The sequence below is a fragment of the Castor canadensis genome, chromosome 7 (assembly GCF_047511655.1).
Source record: "Castor canadensis chromosome 7, mCasCan1.hap1v2, whole genome shotgun sequence".
Lineage (NCBI taxonomy): Eukaryota > Metazoa > Chordata > Mammalia > Rodentia > Castoridae > Castor > Castor canadensis.
In genome coordinates, this window is record NC_133392.1 from 38,147,795 (window position 1) to 38,153,794 (window position 6,000).

Here is a 6,000-nt window from a genome sequence, read left to right on the forward strand (position 1 = left end):
CTAACCTTCTTTTCCACCACTGGTACCCCTTACATTAGGGCACTCCTTACGCCTGTTATCAGATGCGCCCGCACCTATGTCTCGGCTGTGTCCCATCAATCTGCTTTGCTAATATACTTTCTTGGTCTTTACCTTAATGTGTTCCAAAATTCTTTTTTGTGATAACAATGCGAACTCAGTACCCAAGGGCCAGGCAGAATCCTCCCTCCTGGAGCCTCACTGGTTCTGATAACAATAGCAACAGAAAACAGACTTGGGTCAGGGGAGTTAATACCAATGAGAGGGGGGAGGAGGAGGGGAAGGGGTGTAGGAGGGTGAATGTGGCACAAATACTGTGTACAGATGAATGTAAATGGAAAAAAAAAAAGACCTGTTGAAACTATTTCTCAAATGAGGGGAAGGGGCATGAAGGAGAATGGTGGAGGGGGAGAATTCAAGTATGATACTTGATATATTGTAAGAACTCTTGTAAATGCCATAATGTACCCCCATCCAGCACACACACAAAAAAAGACTTGGACTGATGGAATGGTTCAAGTGGTAAAGCACCTGCCTTGCCAAGTGTGAGGCCCAGAGTTCAAACTCCAGTACTGTTAAAAAAAAAAAAAAAACCCAGCATACACATATTATAATGGCACAGATGAATAGTTGAGACAGAGACCTGCTGGCCTGAAAAAGCACATATTTACTAGAGAGTAAATGCAGGTTTTTATTTTATAGAAAAAGTTCTCCAGCCGCAATAATAAACCATGGAGATGCCAACTGCTACAGGCTTCTTTCCACCAAGGTGCCAGGCGAGCTGTCTTGCCACTTCCTAGCAGATACTTCTGGATTAAATAAGGGAGTGTTATAGCGACTGGCACATAGCTACGTTTATTAAGTTGATTATTATCCAATATGTCACTTTTTTTTTTTTTACACTGTTGTGGATTGGATCCAGGACCTCACTTAGGCACTCCCCCACTTAAGCTATGCCTCCAGGCCTTTTGTTTTTATTTTGGTTTTAAGATAGAGTCCTGCTGACTTTGCTGGCCTTGAACTAGTGATCCTCCTGCCTCTGCCTCTTGAGTAGCTGGGATTACAGGTATGAACCTCCATATCTGACTAGGACACTTATTTTTTAAAAACAAATTATCAGTTAAGTGTGGTGGCACACATCTATGATCCCAGCACTCAGGAGTATTTCAAGTTCAAGGGTACATAGTGAGTTCAGGTCAGCCAGCTACATGGCAAGATACTGGAGAGAGAGAGAGGAGAGAGAGAGAAAGAAATTACCACAAAATAAGAGGCATGACCTGAAAGTGTTTATTAGTATATTTTAAAAGCAAAGTTTAGATGTATTTTCATAATTTAATAATATTATTGATAATTGATGACAATTAACTGAACCTTACTGTTTGGGAAGGTTTGCCTCACAGGCAAACTTTGCTACTCAAAGTGTGGTTGGTTCAGCAAAAACCCTTATTCCTTCCTATTATTGCTTATACTCTCTCTACAACAAAATTAGAAATAAGGGCAAAATAGTTTCTGCTGGGTATTGAGGGGGGGAGAGGGAGGGGGCGGAGTGGGTGGTAAGGGAGGGGGTGGGGGCAGGGGGGAGAAATGAACCAAGCCTTGTATGCACATATGAATAATAAAAGAAAAATGAAAAAGAAAAAAGAAAAAAAAAAAACAAAGTGTGGTTGGTGAACCAGCATTGCATCACTTAGAATTTGCTGGGGGCAGTGGAATGGCTCAAGTGGTTGAGAACTGCTTAGCAAGCTCAAAGGCTTGAGTTAAATCCCAGTCCCACCAAAAACAAAAATCAAAGTCCTAGAATTTGCTGGAAATGCAGGTTTCTGAGCACTATCCCAAACAAGCTCTCCTGGTGCATCATAAGTATGGTAAAGTCGGAGAGGTAAGTCCATGCCTCACCCATGAAAAAGCGCTCCTGGTAGAACCTGTGCTACTGGAATCCATGGTCCAGACTGCTCGTAGAGATCAAAATCCAGGAGACAAGAGTTGGTGGGAAGGAATCAGGTTCTTCAAAGCCAGCCCTGAAGAAGACACAGGCTGTGTCTCCTCAAAGGTCTATCCTGGGGGCTCGGGAGCACAAAGGGCTTTTACGGGGAGGGGAAAGGAGACGCACTGAGCAGGAAGGCAATGTGTTGGCGTCTTCATCATCCAGTGTGTCTCCTTATGTCTTCTCTAGCTGGATCATGGCAATGAACTTGAACCTCCCGTGGCTCTGGTTAGTTATCTAAAAGCTAAGACAGGGCTCCTCTTCAGCAAGAAGGATTAGAGAGATGTAGAAGGGAAGAAGGAAGAGGGAAAGGAGCCCCTGTTACAACCCGCCCCCCATCTTGTTTTGGGATTTGGGGCAATGATGAATTGATCTGGTTACTTCTTGCTGCATCAGGCATAGATCTAGATTTGAGGAATGAAATTGTTTAGCACTTATTGGGAAACATTTGCAGGTCACCTGTCCTAGTAGTATAAACTAGACATAAGGAGACAAGCTGGGTTTTTATATGATAGCTGAAACAAATAAGTAAATGGAACCAGAGGCTTAATCCTAAAAGTAGAAGTAACAAACTGGAAAGCAGAACACAAAAGGGAGGAAACAGGCATGGTGACTCATACCTGTAATCATGACTCCAGACCAGCCTGGCCAAAAAGTTCACAAGACCCCATCTTAACCAATAGATGGGCGTGATGGTACTTGTCTGTAGTGCCAGCAATGGTGGAAAGCTTAAAATAGGAGGATCTCAGTCCAGGTTAGCCCAGGCAAAAAGTGAGACCCTATCTAAAAAATAATCAGTACAAAAATGTCTAAAGGCATGGCTCAAGTGGTAGAGGGCCCAATTAGCAAGCATGAAGCCCCAAGTTCAAACCCCCATACCATCAAAAATTAAACAAAAGGGAGAAGATATCAGTGAAATGCTACCTGTCTCCTGGAGACAGACCAACAACTATGCTCAACCACCTATCACAATAGGTCAGTTACAGACAAATAGTGATAAGGGCAGAGAAAGATTTAATCGAACATGGCCACATCCAGAAGGCAGAATAAAAGGTCCAGTGACCCCCAAGTCTATCTTCAAGGTGCTACAGAAAAGGGAGAAAAGGAAGGAGGTGAGGCACACATAGCAGACACAGCAGATCTTGATCAGGCTGGTAACCGCGGCCAGTCATTCTCTCCTTTCTGGTTCTGCAGGGGGTTTTGAAGAAGTTCTCACCACTATTGCTTTGGTCCTTTATCATAAAGATGTTCATAGATCATGTTCCTGTCATTCCAGGAATCTAAGGTCACTGCAGGAGGGAGAGACTCAGATGGAGAGTTGAAGAGGCAAAAAATAGAGCCAGAGAGGCAAAAACGGAGTAACTCACTTAGGCCAGAGGCTAAGTAAGCCCTCGTCAAAGCTATAGCTCCACCTTCTTCTGTTGGCTTGTGCAGGTGGTTGGTGGAAGAGCCTTTGTCTCTAGTGTTGGGCAGTCATGCAGCAGAACCCTCATTCTGTCCTTCTGGCCCTTTTTTTTTTTTTTTTTTGTAGGGCTGACACAAGTGACTCCACTTTGATTCTAACAGCCTTCCCTCTTATTTTTGCATGATTTTCTCTGAAGACATCACTGATCAAACAGCCCGTGATTTGGCTTTGATTGTCTTTCTCAGAATGAACCTGTTGGTCTGATCAGGTCCCACATTAGAGAGGAAGTGACAGATGGCTATCAGTCAGTACCAAAACACTCTGAGGCAGGATTGTGGGTATGGGGCCAGCATTGGCTATGTAAGGAGATCCCATTTTAAAAGAACAAAACGAACAAATAAAACTCTTTAGCTACATCTCAGCAACAAAGGACCTTAGAAGGAGTGGTTCTTAGGGTTAGCCTACCTGGAGTCCATAGTTAAATTTAATTAATCCTATCTGATCTCAAGTGGGCAAAACATCCGGCCAGATTATTTTGTTAGACTTCTAACAAGAGCAGTTATAGAGCTATCTAAGAAAAATGCAGAATAAAACCAACAAGAGCAAAACAAACTTACTTTGTATAGTAGATTGGAACCAAGAAAAGTAATTTTTTAATAACACCAATGTACCTTTGACACCTGTTCAGTTTCCACAGAAACCTGTAAATTAATTTCCTCAACTCCATCACACATAACATCTTTTATGAGTTCTATGTTTTTCCAAAATCCATTTACAACTTTCACAATATCATTTTTTGGGTTTTTTGTTTTTTTTTTTTGGTGGCACTAGGGTTTGTACTCTAGCCCCTTAAGACTATTTGAAGATACCCATAAGTGGGGAGAAAAATGTGTCAGCTTTCAGGAAACACATGAAGGCTTCAGAAATAACCTTATGTTATGTACTGGGTATGGCGCAGTCAACACCAGATTTGAAGCACCAATTAAACAGACAAGCTAAGAGAGCTCTTAATTTCCTTTCTCTGTGAAAAAAAAAGTGACAACTTTCAAATTTAGTAGGGTCTCCTTATTACCACTACAAAACCACATTTAAATTCCCACCAGTACAAAGAATAACATAACCCTCCACATATAATTATCAACAAAAGTTTACTTTTATCCAATTATAAAATATTCGATGACACATATAATTCCTGTCTAATTTTGCTTTTTTTTTGCAGGTTAAACTTGCATTCGTTTTATTTTTTATTGTTAGCATATCATATCATACAGGGGTACATTGTGACATTCACATAAGTGCTTACAATTTATCTCAATTAGATTCACCCCTTCTTCTTTCTCCTTTCTCCTTCCTCCCCTCCAAATTTTGTTTTTTCTGTCATTCCTTCTTGTCCTTTAAAAATAAATAAAATCAAGGGGCTGCATCTTATCATAGTTGTCTTTTTGTTGTGAGCTGATGTATACAATATTAAAAGTACTGACACATGAGAAAAATAAAAATAAAGAAAACCGGAATGGAGGAGTAGCTCAAGAGATAGAACACTTGTCTAGTAAACATGAGACCCTGAGTTCAATCTCCAGCACCACAAAGAAAAAAATTAAAATTTAAAAATTAAAGGGTGGGTGAGGTGGCTCACTCCTATAATTTCAGCTACTCAGGAAGTGGAGATCAAGAGGACCGCAGTTTGAGGTGAGCCCTAGCAAAAATCCTGAGACCGCCATCTCAACCAATAAAAAGCCTGTCATGGTAGCATGTGCCTGTCATTCCAGCTAAGTGGGAAGCTTAAATTGGAGGATTTCAGTCCAAGCTTGTCCCAGGAGACCTTATTTGAAAAATAACTAAAGCAAAAAGGGCTGGGCTGTGGCTCAAGTGGCAGAGCACAGGGCCCTGAGTTCAACCCCCAGTACTGCCAAATAAATACGTAAATAAAAATAATAAAATGTTTCAAAAACAAAGTAGATGTGGTTTTTCCAAGTAGAATGTACTTTCTCAGAGATGTACTTCCTGGGTGTCTGAGGCCCAATCTTTTTAATTATCTAGACTTCAAATTTCTAATAACTGACATTTTTGTATTTTAAATACATTGGCATTCCTGCCTCCATTTTGTATCTGTCTCTGCTCTGAACCTTTCTCTCTGCGGTCACCTTGGCATCCGGGAAGAGTGGGACTCATTGATAAGATATTGTGACGAAAGTGGGAACTGCACCCAGACAACAATGCTTTCCTTATGGTGACCAGGTGTCACCTGACCATCCTGAGAGGACGATCACCGGGACCACACCTGTGATCAGGACTGTTTAGTAATTATGTGTGGGTGTGATCCCTAGCATCACACACACACACACACACACACACACACACACACACAAGTTACACATACCTTTCACCCCCTGCCCCAATTCTTCCCATATTTAAACCTAACGCTCATGCCTGTGCTCCAGAGATGGCCGAGGTGCCTCTGCCTGCAGCATGCCTGTGCCAGGCAGTAACTCTCTCTCTGCCCTTTACACCATATGTCTCTTGGCGTGCTGGAGCAGGTTCCTGGACCTGACATGTGGAAGCCCTGGAGTTGAGTCTGTGGCCTAGAATTCCC